The 15,237-nt window shown below is 41.2% G+C and overlaps 1 protein-coding gene across 1 annotated transcript in view; it reads left to right on the top strand.

The window, feature by feature from the left end:
* Positions 1–12,009: 12,009 nt before the first annotated feature.
* The window catches only part of LOC125458231 (uncharacterized protein KIAA0232-like), a 57,630-nt gene continuing 54,402 nt past the window's right edge, over positions 12,010–15,237 (top strand). The window contains exons 1-2 of the mRNA XM_048543310.2: positions 12,010–12,115; positions 13,796–13,878. The gene's annotated coding sequence lies outside the window, so the exon portion shown is untranslated. The remainder of the gene's footprint in view (positions 12,116–13,795; positions 13,879–15,237) is intronic.

Here is a 15,237-nt window from a genome sequence, read left to right as displayed (position 1 = left end):
GAAGGTCGTTCACGACTGTCATCTTCTCAAGGGCAACGGCAAATAGGCAATAAGTCCACATCCTCAATGAATGAAAAGTGGTAGAATTTCAAAGAGCCCTTGTAAATGACTTTCTAATTATAAGAAACTTTGGAACATGCAAACTCCTAATAGATGAGCATCAAAAATGAAGAAAACACCACATTGAAATTACTAGCATGAATGATTTTTAATCTGACATAAGGTGACGTAAGTTCCAAATTGATCCAAATTCATGTTGAAGACAATCTTCATCGTGGTGATGATTCTTCTAATTTTCCTAAGCAGTATCTCGGAGTTCAGCTTAGTTTCCCATTTCAACATATTAACATAATTCTCTTGTGAATTAATGAACTGAAGGGGGACAATTAACAATGTGCACTTTTAAGAGAATTAATTTATGGGGGGACATCCTTACAAGCCAGGTGGTTTGCACCTAGACATTGTTGGGACTGATTTCCTTGCATGGCGAATTACTCATGCTATTTGTTTAGGTTTTGGCAGAGTCTCGGAACAAAGTGGGAATGTCGGATAAGAATAACAGGCTTCACTAAATACTTGAAGAGACAGACAGCACCAGCATAGAAAATCAATAATAGAGTAAGGGAGAATGTAATGAAGTCCAGATAAATGTTTCTCTTCATATACGTGAATACTTTAAAATAGTGTAAATAATATTGGGAAGTTATAGGTGCACATTGCAATGTGGATACATGATGTTGTGACAATAACAGGGACCCAGGTCAAGGAAGGGCAGAATGTGTTAAATGGTGTTTGTAAAAGATAGAAAAGGAAGGAAAAGATAAGGAGAGCATTGCAGTTCTGGAGAAAGAAGATGTCTCAGAAGGTTCAATGGCAGGATAAATTTGGCTAGAGTCAGGAAATACAAGAGGACAGTTGCAAATCTCAAATGTAGGCTATTGACTATGAACTGTGAGAAAGATAGGAACAAATCTGCAGAGAGGTTACAGCCAGATGCCAATATTGTAGAGTTATAAAGGGGATTTAAATTACCCAAGTATAAACTGCAATACCGATAGTGTAAGGGGCAATGAAAGGCAAGTGTTCTTAGGCTGTGTTCAGGAGAATTTCTTACAGCAGTGTGTCCAATCCAACATGAAAGGATGCATTTTTCAACTTGCATCTTGGAAATGAGGTGGGCCAAGTAGATCAAGTGTCATTGGGGAAACATTTAGGAGACAGTAATCATTGTTCATAAAGTTCAGAATTATGTTGTGAAAAAACAATGGTCAATCAGAGTAAGAGAAATCAATTGGCAGTGAGTTGATTTCAACGGGGCAAGAACAGAGCTTGGCTAGATAGACTGGAATGAAAGGGTGACAAGATAAAATGTAACAAAGCAACAGACTTTATTCAACAAGGAAAAGGTTTGGGTACAGTCAATGTGCATTCCCTCAAAAGGGAAGGGTAAAATGAACAAATCCTGTGTTCCCTGGATGACAAACAAGATGGAAATTTAGATAAAAGAAGAAAAAGTGTGCTTATGACAAGTTTCAGGTAGAAAATACAGTTACAAACCAAGAGAAATACAGAAAGTTCAGATGCCAGGTGGAAAAGCACATTAGAGAAGCAAAGGCAGATTATGGGAAAAGACTGACAGTCAACATAAAGAGGAGTCTCAAAGTGTACTATAAGTATACAAATAGATGGTACTTCAAGTTGACAAGGCACTGGGACCAGATGAGATGCATTTAAAGGGTGTTGGAAGAAGTGAGAGTAGAAATTTTAAGCTACAACGCTTCAGTCTTCTCTCAGGAGAGGTGTCAGAAGACCGGAGAATTGCAAGCATCACTCCCTAGTTCAAAAAAAATTTTATGGATAATCCCAGCATTTACAGACAGCCAGTTTAATATTAGTGATAGAGAAGTTTCTGGGAAAAAAAAACATAACTGGGATTGAATTAAAAGTCACATGGAAAAATTGTGAAGAGTCAGCATAGATTTTGAAAGGGAAAATTGTGTAGCTGAAGTTTGTAGAAAAGGCAACAGGAAGCCTGAATGAGGGCAATGATGCTAGTGTGGTGTCCATAAGGTTCATAAGGTATTAACTAGAGTGGCATCAAAATACTAGCAAGAGCAGTTATGGCTCTTAGAATAAAAGGGACAGTAGCAACATGGATACAAACTTGGCCGAGTGCTGGGAAACAGGATAACAGCCAATGAATATTTTTCAGGCTAGAGGAAGGTTTGTAGTGGAGCTCCCCAGAGCTGTTGTTAGGGCCCTTGCTTTTCTTGATTTATATAAACAATTTTGATCTTGATGTACAGGAAATAAAGGTTGCAATGGTATGAAACCTAGCAATATTGTAAACTGGGAAAAAACAAAAATGTGTAATAATACTGTGGTTTTAAAAGGTGTATTCTATCCTTTATTTTTGAAGAGAGATTTTAAGACAGGTGATGAGTTGTCTATTGAAAGCTCAAAGTAAACAGCTTGTGAGGCCTTAGGTTTCTTTTTAAAAGTTTGAACAATAGAAGCAGCCTGAATGGGTGAGGTAAGCTCCTACAGAACCATGATTTTTAGTTCTGATTTTCAGTAGCAGCTGCTGGGGTCTTGAAACTGGACATGGAAGCCGTTTTGCCTCTCTCAGTTCCAGCTAAAAGCAGGGACTTCCTGGTGCTAGAATTACATTTGAGACATCTGTTTTACTGAATTTGCCTTTGTCCAGAGTATGTTCATGGATTGTTACTATATTGGAACAGCTACTGTTTGGTAGTTAAGTAATTCAGTTAATCTGTTAAGTTTTCCAATAGAGTTGTTATTCCAATTTCTTCCTTCTTTTGTTGTACTTTGACTACAAAGTGCGTTTTGCTTCAGATCTGTTGGTTTGACTGATCGAATTACAACTGGAATATAACACCTAACCTTTAAAATAAGAAAAATTACGGCCCAGGCTATGTTCTTAATATATTTTGAGGGGGTTTGGTCTGGTCCATTACAATTATAAAATTCCAAAAATACATTGACAAGTTTGTGGAGTGGGTGAATAGGTGCCAAGCGAAGTTCAATGCAGAGAAAAGTGAAGTGATGCATTTTGGTCAGAAGGGCATAATCAGACAATGTAAAATAAGAAGGACTTGGGTGTGCATGTGCACTGATCATTGAAGGTGGCAGGACAGCTGGACAGAATAGTCAATAAAGCATAAAGTATTCTGAACATTATTAATAGGTGCATAGTGTACACTTTAATTCCACATAAAAAGTGTTCTACTGGCCACTTGTCTTAGCAGTAGACTTAACTGATTAAATATCTCAATGTATGGAAAAGAATTATCATATAAGTGAGACATTGCTGATTAATTCTTGATGCTTTAAGAATTTGTAAAACTGTAGCACATACTCATGCAGTACCAGCATGCTGGTCTATTCCAGAGAGGTTTGACTTTCTAAACAGGTCCTCAGGATACTATCTTGTCAGAAGCATACAATGGAAGTACATGTTTTGGACCAATTAAAAATTAGAAGTATGTTGCTTCTCCAGCAAATGATAAGTATCGTAGTTGCAAAAAAATGATAACCTTTCTGATCGAAAAGTTATTGATCAATGAATTAAGGACAGCACCGGAGGTTCCTGGGGGTCTGCAGCAGAATTATGTTAAATAATGTAATTACAAGAATACTATTTTATGGATATCCAATGTCACGTATGCATTTGGCTGCAAAACTTTGAAATGCAGATAATTATAATGTAATACAATACATTTAAGTTATATTTGGTTTTGTCATGTTATTGTATTAGCACACAACTGGCACTTTAAGAAGCTGTCTTGCAGAGGTTTGGGAGTTATTTAATTATTTGAAAAACACGCAATGCTCAAACAAGTCAGGTTCTCCACCATCATCAACTTGGAATGTTTCTGCAGAAGCAAAAGTGTCTTGCTTACAACATATGCTGTAATCCAGAAACCACTTAGAAAATTCTTTTATTCAGTTTCACATATCTTGGAATTCACATAATCTGAAATCTCATCTCATTATTGAATATTTTTCACAGTCAACAATTGGGAAACAAAATGGCTGTTTTCTCAATATTATGCTCACAGTGGATGATTTATTTAGCTATTGTTGTAAAATTAGATGCAAGTCTGAACGCTAAATTTTTCTGCAGTTTCTTTGCACTTTTCAAAGTGGTCACCAGATGGAGCACTTTCCAGTTGTCATGCAATGGACAAGCATGAGAAGCGCGCAGCATGTTGACTGAATGTTCAAAGGTACTGATATATTTTAAAAAAACTATAAATCAAAACAAGGTAGATATATATTGCTGATCTCATAACGACTTACTACTTTATTTTACCTAGGTAGGCCACCAACCTTAGTTTCCCAATGTACATTTAAAAATTGATTCATTGGTTATTACTACATTATTAGGGCAAGTGATGGCCTACAGCTATTAGCGCTGGACTATTAATTCAAGAAACCCAGCTAAGTTCTGGGGACCCAGGTTCAAATCCACCACAGCAGACAGTGGAAATAGAATTTAATAAAATAAAACTTTTAAATTAAGAATCTACTGATTACGATGAAATCATTGTCAATTGTCAGAAATCCCATCTGGCTCACTGATGTCTTTCAGGGAAAGAAATTTGCCATCCTCACCTGGCCTGGCCTGGCCTGGCCTGCATGTGACTCCAGACCACATAGCAATGTGGTTGACTCTCAATTGCCCTCTGAAATGGCCTAGCAAGCCATTCAATTTTACTAATCGCCACAAAGTTTCAAAGAAATGAAACCGGACAGATCACCTTGCATTGACCAAAACACCAGGAAAGACAGTGGCAGAAAGAGCCTGGTCAACCATGCAAAGTCCTTCTCACTAACATTTGGGGGCTAGTCCCAAAATTGGGAGAGCGGTCTTACAGCCTAGTTAAGCAACAGCCTAATATAGTCATACTCACAAGACCAGGCCTTACAGACAATGTCCCAAACACCACCACAACCACCCCTGGGTATGTGTTGTTCCACCAGCAGGACAGACCCAGTAGAGGTGGTGGCACAGTCGTATACAGTCAGGAGGGTGTTGCTGTAGGAGTGCTCAACATTGATTCTGGACCCCATGAAGCCTCATGGCTTCATGTTAAACATGGGCAAGGAAACTTCCTAATGATTAGCACACACCATCATCCCTCAGCTAATGAATCAGTTCACCTCTATTTTGAGCAACACTTAGAGGAAGCACTAGGGATGGCAAGGGCACAAAATGTACTCTGGTTGGAGGATTTCAATGTCTACCACCAAGAGTGACTTGGCAAAGTACTATTGATCGAGCTGGTCGGGTCTTATAGGACTTGTTTGCTAGACTGGGTCTGCAGCAGGTGGCGAGGGAAACAACAAGAGGGAATGACATACTTGGCCTCATCCTTACCGAGCTGCCAGCTGCACATGCATCTGTCCATGACAGTATTGGTAAGAGAGACCGTCGCACAGTCCTTGTGAAGATGAAGTCCTACCTTCACACTGAAAATAGCTTCCATCGTGTTGTGTGGTACCATCACCGTGCTAAATGGAACAGACTTTGCACAGATCTGGCAACTCAAGACTGACGATCCATGAGGCACTGAGGGCCACTAACAGCAGTAGAATTGTTCTCCAGCATAATCTGCAATCCCATGGCCTGGCATATCCCCCACCCAACCATTACCGTCAAGCCAGGGGATCAACCCTGGTACAAAGAAGAGTGCAGGAGGGCATGCCAGGAGCAGCACCAGGTATACCTGAAGATGAGGTATCAACCTGGTGAAGCCACCAAACTGGGCTACTTGCATGTCAAACAACAAAAGCAGCAAGTGACAGACACAGCTAAGTGATCCCAGAGCCAACGGTTCAGGTCTAAGCTCTGCAGTCCTGCCGCATCCAGTCGTAAATGGTGATGGGCAATTAAACTACTTACTGGAGGAGGAGACTCCACAAATATCTCGATCCTCAATGATGGAAGAGCCCTAGTGCGAAAATAAGGCTGAAGCATGCACAGCAATCTTCAGCCAGAAGTGCCAAGTGGATGATCTAATTCAGCCTCCTCCAGTTGTCCCCAGCATTACAGATATCAGTCTTCAGCCAATTCAATTCACTCTACATGATGTCAAGGAATGGTTGGAAACACTGGATACTGCAAAGGTTATCGGGCCTGACCACATTCTGGCAATTGTACTGAAGCTTTGTGCTCCACAACTTGCCGCTCCCCTAGCCAAGCTATTCCAGCACAGTTACAACACTGGCATCTACCCAGTAATGTTGAATGTTGCTCAAGTATGTCCTGTATGCAAAAAGCAGGATAAATCCAACCCGGCCAATCATCACCCTATCAGTGTACTCTCAATCATTAGTAAAGTGACGGAAGTTTTCATTAACAGTGCTATCAAGCAGCACCTGCTCAGCGACGCCCAGTTTGGGTTCCACCAGGGCCACTCAGCTCCTGAACTCATTGCAGCCTTGATTCAAACATGGACAAAAAAGCGGAATTCCAGTGGTGAGGTGAGAGTGACAGCCCGTGACGTCAAGGCTGCGTCCGACCAAGTTTGATACCAAGGAGCCCTGGCAAAACTGAAATCAATGGGTAATAGTGGGCAAACTCTCTGGTGGCTGGAGTCATACCTGACATGTAGGACGATGGTCATGGTTGTTGGAGGTCAATCATCTCAGATCCAGGACATCTCTGCAGGAGTTTCTCAAGTAGACCTTCCCTCCATCATAAGGTTAGAAGTGAGGGTGTTCACCAATGATTGCACAATGTTCAGCACCATTCGTGACTCCTCAGACAATGAGTGTCCATGTTGAAATGCAACAAGATCTGGATAATATCCAGGCTTGTGCTGACAATTGGCAAGTGACATTCATTGCCACACAAATGCCAGGCTATGAACATTACCATTAAGAGACAATCTAACCTCCGCCCCTTGACGTTCGATGGCATTACCATCACTGAATCCCCCATTATCAACAGCCTGGGGGTTATCATTGACCAGAAACTCAACTGGATTCACCACATAAATACAATGGCTACAAGAGCAGGGCAGAAGCTACTAATGCCGTGCGAGTAACTCAGCAAAAAAAAACTCCTACCAATAGATGGCGATAGACCCGACACCACAGTTAGAGAACCGAATTAAAACAATCCTGAAGAAATTACACAACTCAGGAGATATCAGCAAGGCAGACTACCAAAAAATGAAGCCAGAGGAATCCAGCATACCCCACTTTTATGGACTCGCTAAGACACACAAGTGGGGGGTCCCCCTCAGACCCACTGTCTCACTACCAGGCACACCAACATATAGACTAGCCAAAGAAGTATAATAGAAACTGAAATACTTAGTTGACAACAATACCCACACCATCCACTCCTCCCAAGAATTCCTCAACATCAAGGACACCAAATTAGAAGAGGAGGACATAATGATATTCTTTGACATAACAGCATTATTTACAAAAACAAGTAGGATACAAATTTGACTGTGACAACACATCCATAATACATTGAGCCAAACTGAAACATCCAGGGAATTCCTGGAGGCCTTGCATTTCAACCAGAACATCATCAAAAACACATTGAACCAGACACTATATACAAACCACAGAAAAACAGAACCGGAAGCAATGCCAACCACCCCAGCAAACCAAGGCATACAAATAACAAGATCACCAACACTTCACTGGAGGCACGTTGACGATGTTACCTAGCAGGGTGATGAAACATCTGCAATCAAACACACCAGCTCAGCGAACAAGTCTACAACTTCATCCACAACCTGAGCTACAAACCTTCTCAAAAGCTTTAGAGTTACTCACCTCCTGACTCCTCAAAGTCTGCTCACCATCTACAAGGCAGAAGTCAGGAGTGTGCTGGAATACTCCCCACATGTCTGGATGAGTCCAGTCCCAACAACACTCAACAAGCTTGACACCATCCAGGACAAAGCTGCCCACTTGATTGGCACTACATCCACAAGCATCCAGTCCCTCCACTATCGACACCCAGTAGCAGCAATGTGTTCTATCTACAAGGTGCACTGCAGAAATTCATCAAAGATGCTCAGGCAGCACTTTGCAAACCCATGACCACTTCCAAGTAGAAGGACAAGGGCAGCAGACATATAGGAAGACCACCACCTTCAAGTTCCCGCTATGCCACTCAACATCCTGACCTGGAAACACATTGCCTCTCCTTCACTGTCGCTGCGTCAAAATCCTGGCATTCTCTCCTTAATAGTATTGTGGGTCAGCCTACACCAAGAGGACTGCACCAGTTCAAGAAGGCAGCTCACCACCACCTTCTCAAGGGCACCTAGGGATAGGCAAGAATTGCTGACCGGCCAGCAATGCCCACATCCCACAAATGAACAGGAAAGAAACTATTTTCCCCAATCCTATTATTATATGCCAATGAAATGCACTATCAGTCTTGCCATTCACCAAGGTCCTATGTGCCCCCTAATGTTCACCATACTGTTATGAGTTTCTCTGGCAATTTATGGTGCGCAATATTTTTGTTTCTAAATGTCCAAAAAGAATAATTAACAGGTTACACCTAAAAATGTTCTGACCATCGGGATCTGACCTTGTTTCCACTACTAGGTGGATAGCTTACTAGTGAACACCAGATCATCATCTACGGTTCAATTATTAAAAGCAATGTGTGGCTTAGGCATAAAACTTGCAAGGAAGTCATTCAGTCCATTCTACTTCTGTCAGCTGTGAAATCAATTTTGTCTATGTCCTCTGTTCCTTACTATAGCCCTGCATTATCTTTTCCAATTCTACATACAGTTCACTTTTGCAAGGTACTATTGAAACATCACCATTTTGTGCAGTACATCCCAGGCCATAACTTACTGGAGAAAACATTTCTTGGCATACCAATCTCTCCTTCTTTTGTTAAATTACTGTATCTTAAAATTATGTTATTTTGTTACTCACTCATGATTGGAAATATCAGGCCAAATCTTCATGGAATCCCCACAATATAGAGGCAAGCCATTCAGCCCATCAAATTCACTGACACTCCAAAGACATCCCACCCAGGCACAAACTTAAATTTCACATGCTAATCACTTAGCCTTTACACTATACCAACGTCAATCCACTTAACCTACACATCTTTGGACTGTCGGAAGAAACCCTCACAGATATCTGGACAATGTGCAAACTTCACACACAGTTACAACAAAGCTGGAATCAAACCTGGGTCACTGGCACTATGAAGTGGTAGTGCTAACCACTGAGTCACAAAGCAATCTTGTTGGAGGGTGATAGCTTGCACTGTGCCCAATTGCACTTGGAAATTTCTGTTCAAATTATTTGTTCCATACCTTGCTGTAAGTGCAAACTAGCACATATGTCAAGGGCCAGAGACATGTGGGAGCTCTAAAAGGCAAGTGTTACCTCCTGAACCAATGTTATTTGAGGTTATGGGGGAAAAAAATGAAACAGCTGAGCAGGGCAAATTAAAAGTGAACATACTGAAGAACAAAAAAGTGGATTGCAAGGGAGAGAAAATTAATACAAAAAAATTCTAAGAACAATTTGCTACCCAAAGGGATCAAACTCCACAGTTTAATATTTAATTTTTGGGCCACACAGGTGGGTTGGCATTTCAATAACAATGGGCAATTAATTAGAATTATTTACTCTGACAATTTTAAGAGGCATATCTTATTCATACTGAGGCTAGAAATGAGGTAGTGGTAATGTTACTGTACAAATACTCCAGAATCACAAGCTAATTTTCTGGTGAAATAGATTCAAATCCCATCGTAGCAGCTGGTGAAATTTGAATTCACAAAGTTTGAAATATATAGCCACTGTAATGGTGACCATGTAATCATTATCAACTGTCATAAAAACCCTTCTGGTCCATTAATGCTCTTAAGAAAAGGAAGTCTACCATCTTTGCTTTGTCTGACTTACATTTGACTCCAGGCCCTTAACTGCCTTCTTTTCAATTAAGGTTGGGAAATAAATTCCTAGCCATTGAGCCTCTACTGCCATGAAAAAAATAAAACAAACTCCGCCAACCATACAACCCTGGTAAAAGTTTAGAACAAGACTTGTAAAATCTCGAGTCAGAACCTACGTTGCGCAAGCTCGAAAGCACCAAAGACTGCTTTGCATCTCCCACTAAGTTGTAGCAGCTGTGCTCGCCTCTAATGGATTCCTTTTGTCACAGCGCCCCTACAGGCTCTCTCAATTCTCTCTGAAAGGTAGTGACAATTTTCAAACTTCCTGGGAAAAGTTTTAGGAAGCACTGATTTGAAATCCCAGTAACCTGGGACTGAAGTGAAAAGAAAAATAAAGATTAGAATGTGACTAATTTTACCACAAAGAACAATTGAGACGAAAATAATTGTATTTGAACCGAAGCTAGATCAAGAAAAGGACAAAATTATTATAAGAGTATGTTGGTGAAGTTATATAAAGAGTAATCAGAAAAAAGATAAGGCCTATTGTAGTAAAAAAACCTGCCTTTGTACTGGACGTACATACTACGTACTGTGGCAATAATGAAGATACTGGTAATAAAGGGGGTGTTGAGACTGGATTTAATATAATTGTGTTAAAGAAGCAAACTGCACTCCCTGCAATCAGTTCTGGGAAATTAAGGAAATAGAACTGATTATCAAAACTTTGTGTAATTTTTTTGTTCAGTACCTAACGGGAAATCTTAGTACAAAATACTGCGGATGTTGACTGTCAAAAAAAAACTGACAGTAGATCTGACCGAATTTGCGAGACAGCGAAACTAAATTAACGGATGGAAACTTCTCACTTTAGCATTTGCTGGGCAGTTCTTGGGTTTGGAGTGAACCGCTACAAGGAGAGGGGTTACTGGATGCAATACGTTAAATCTGTTTTGGATGCTGCTAGACCAGTTGAGTTTCTCCAGACATTTTTTTTGTTTCAGATTTCTAGCAACTGCAGTTTTTGTTTTAGAATCATGAAGTGTATGTCCATTGCTCTTTATCAAAACTAATCCATTCTCGTTCTCCCTGAACATTTGGTGAGGTGGCGGAGGGTTAGTGCAAGAGAAACAGGATGATGCATCCTTTCTGTCAAGGGAGGGGTTTCTAATCGATGGAGTCACTACATGCCACATTTAAAAAAACTCGACTTTTTAAGGCTGCAGCAGCCACTGAAGCTGGGTGGGGACCTGGAGAAAGGGGCTCGTGTACATCTCTTACCTGCAAGGTTAGAAGGACTGCAGTGGTGAGTTCTCCCTAGAATAGGGGGATAAGAAAAACCTATTCAACCAAGGAGACGGTCAGCAAAAGAGGCAACAGTGTCGTGAGATCTTTATTAATGTAGTTGAGTGTTTGGGATTTGAAACTGAACACCTGAGAATGATAGAGACTGATTCAATTGTGGTCTTTGAACTGAAACGGAATTAGTTACGTGAGAAGGAACCGGGATGGGAGGGAAAGATGCTATTGCAGGGTTGGCAAAGGCACGACCAGTCTAATGGCCACCTTCTGCGCTATTGAGGAAAGTTGGTTATTGTAATGCAAATCCCTCGAGGAACAGAAAAAAAATCATAAAATGTAACCATGTTTATCCCTGAATGATAATTGTTTCCGAAATAAGAAAAACTTCCAGCTGCCCGTATATAATGATATTGAACACTTGGTTATTCAAGTAAAAGCTTTTCCAAATCAAAATTAAATCGATTTACACCAGTTTTTTTTTTGTTGCAACTATATCATGCATTCTGGACAAGTGCTTCAGTGTTTCATAGATGAATGAAGCATTTGTCGACATGTTTCGCGGTAGAATCTAAGAAGATCGAGGATTTAAATTGTGCAAGCTGTAAGTGCACGTTGGCTGCATTAACCCAGCTCAGCGAGTTACCCCTCCGAGTGCCAGCACAAAGCGCTGCCACCCCCTCGCTCGCCTCGCCCTCTGGAATGTCTATGGGAGTGGGGGGGGGGGGGGGTGGTGAGGAATAGGCTGTCGGAGCTCGGTCGCTAATTGGCTGAAGAAGCGGAGGGCATTGTGACGTGCTCGGTGAGGCCGATTCCGCCGCCGTGTTCCACCATCGCCGGATCTGCGCGCCGCAAACGGACAGCAGCCGCAGAGACAGAGAGGGGTGAGTGAGCGAGCCAGTCAGTCCGGACTGGCCCGGCCTAGTGTCAGGGCCAGGGCCACGCTTGGACCCGTAAGCCGCGGCGTAAAGCGAAGTGACCCAGCTGGGCCCCTGGGGCGGGGCCGAGCCGGGACCCCTTTCTGCTAACGGTCTCCTGGGCTGAGAAGGTGGGACCTCTCGACCGGGTTCCCCCCCGGCCGCTGGAAGTGCCTGGGTGGGTGCTAACGGTTGGAGCCTCCGCCTGGGCTGGGAGTCCCGCCCACTCCCTATCCTCACCTCTGAGGTCTGCGTGAGAGTTTCAAGCGGTAGGGCCCGCTCACTCTCATAATGGGATGACAACTCCTCCACCTAGTTGCTTGCCCCTCTCCTCCCCCTCACCCCGCTGATGCCCACGACCCATTCTTTTCTCCTGTCCCCGATCGTCACCCCCGTCTACCCCAAAACCCTCGCCACCCTTTTCCCGCCCCGTCCTTCAACCAACCCCCGCCCTTCAACCAACCCCCGCCCCTACAATTCTAGCTACTTTTCTCTGCAACTTCTTCCAAAGCTTTTTTTAAAATCAGTTTTTTGTTTGTTTTTTGCACCCATTTTCTTGTACCCCTGACCTAGTTTGCGGCGATCAATTGCTCTTAGTTGCTTGTTTCAGTGAGAGGTGATATGTAAATAAAAGCTATTGTAAATTATCTAAATATTCAACCCAAATACCAGACTTTAGTCAATAGGGGAAGAATATATGTCTATGCCATGTACTTTCACGGCATAGCTCGTTTATATACTAACTGTTTCCAAATTTGTGGAACTTAATGGAATAAAGCTTGAGTTAGTCCAAAAAAGTTTAAGCTTCGCAAGAAGAATGTGGTGTTTCAACTAATCACACATTTCTTCTCTAATTTTTGTTGGTGTATTTCTAGCCTACGCTTTTTGAGATTTTCATCAAGAGACTTCTCATAAGTAGGTTATCCAATGAATATCTGAATCTTGAAATTTTAGGCTTTGGCAACGCTTGGCCAATAATCTTGTGAAACACCATAATTGCACTGTATCGTAATTCAGCTTGGAATTGAAGAAACCTCGAGGCAGTGTGAGTAGCATGGTTTAGGATCTGAAAGTTAGTTAAGGAATTAAGGGTGCTTTCAATATTCCTCCTTACAACTATACCACTCTACAAGGTTCACTGTTTCTTTTAGTTCAGGTTTTTGCAACTTGATTGCCCAAAAAGGGCAAAGTTGACATTTCTCAGTGTGTTGCAAAGAAAGGATTTCACCCAAAACAGCAGGTATATAACCAAGGAGCAGGTTTATAGCTGTCAGCAAACTTTGTGTGTTGATATTGAGAAGCAAACATAAATTGTCATGGTGTTTCATTTTGCCTAGGTATAGACTTTACAGTTTGCTGTTTTAAAAAAAATGAAACCTCTAGATACATTTTTTGTATTCCTCAGACGTGTGATAGGGTTAGCAATAATTTCTTATGGATGAAGTGAATAGATCATCTTGTTGGAAAATTTTAGTGCATGCAAAGTTAGAAACTGGAAAGGAATGTACTAAAACCTAAATTCTAACAAAAGATCATCTTTAATATTAAGAATTCTGTCACATTGCTCAAACATTTGTTTATTAAACCTGGCCATGTACATTTTGTGGCCCTTGTATCCCTTATGCGTATTGTATTCTTTCGATCTAGGAAGAAGAATTGTATTGGAGTAATTCCAGTTTCTGCCAAAGGAAGTGGGGCGTTGATGTGTGCCATTTTAGACTGGAGTTACAGTAAGTTAAGCTCGATAGATGACTTGGTGTGATGCCAGTGACCTATGTGCACAGGTTGATGGTGTAAGCCATGAGAACTCTGAGCAAGAGGAAGCAATCCAGCTTCTCTAGCCCACTCTGCCATTTAGTATGATCATGGCTGATTTCATCCCAGCCTCAACTCCACTTTCCTGCCTGCTCTCCATAACCCTTCAACCCATTCCTAATTAAAAATTTGTCTTTCTTCTTATTTTTTTCATTGTCCCGGTGTCCACCATTCGGGGTACTATGTTTCCCAGTTTCATGAGCCTTTGAGAGAAGTAATTTCTCTTCATCTGTTGTAAATCAGCTATGCCTTTTGCTGAAACTATGACTGTTCTAGATTGCCCAACATGTTGAAACATCCTCTCTACATCTTCTTTATCAATCCTCTTTGGCACCTTGCATATCTGCTTACCTTCAGTGTTCTAATTCTCATACTTGGATTGAATGTAATGCTGTTGCTAATTATTAAGCTGTCAGCAAGTTCAGGGAATTTTCGGGCAAATCCTGTACTAGTTTTTATTGGATTCAACATTGCACTAAAATACCCTCATGGTAGAGATTTCAAATTGCTGTTAATTTTGTAGAGTTCAATTCATTCAATATATTTATTTCTTACCCTTTTTCAGTCATCTCTACGTAGACATTTTTCTTCATGTCATGCCCCTGTAATGATTAAATCTTGTAGATGCAATTTTCTCATCACACAACTTCCAAATATCGTCTCCAAGACACCTCTTGTTGACAGATTTCAATAACTTCATCCGTTCCTACAAATTCAGTAATTTTATTGCACATTTATTGTTTGCAGTATGGTCATGTGCAAATTCCTCAAAGGACTTGTTGAACTCATTGAATATTTCAAAACAGTTTTGAAATTTTAACCATATTTTCTTTCTCAACGTTTCATTACACCAAAATAAAACCTACGCATAACAGTTATGTGAAAATAGTCTAATAGGTGAAACACGGAGGTTCAAAAAGTAATGATGCTTATTGGCAGTGTTTGTGACTTAGCCATAACATTTCAAACACATTCTACTCCAACTTGCTACTTAGCGGACATGTACAGTTTAATTCCCTATTTGGCAACTGTGCATGCCCTGAGGAGTGGGATGCGACCAGTTACCGAGGTGACTGGAATAGGAGCTTATTGGAACAGATTCCTTTTCGGTTAGTTACTGTCAAAGTTGCATCTTTTCTAGCTCACCATCTGCTTCCTCTCACTCAACCGCATCATTTGACCCTTTCAATCCCATTGGATGTTGCAGTCAGTCTTGATTTTCATTCCGATTGAATTGGAACTTGCTTTCATGCTATTGTTCTGCACCCACCAAG

The sequence above is a fragment of the Stegostoma tigrinum genome, chromosome 13 (assembly GCF_030684315.1).
Source record: "Stegostoma tigrinum isolate sSteTig4 chromosome 13, sSteTig4.hap1, whole genome shotgun sequence".
Taxonomy (NCBI): Eukaryota; Metazoa; Chordata; class Chondrichthyes; order Orectolobiformes; family Stegostomatidae; genus Stegostoma; species Stegostoma tigrinum.
This window is presented reverse-complemented; position numbering and strand designations above follow the sequence as displayed.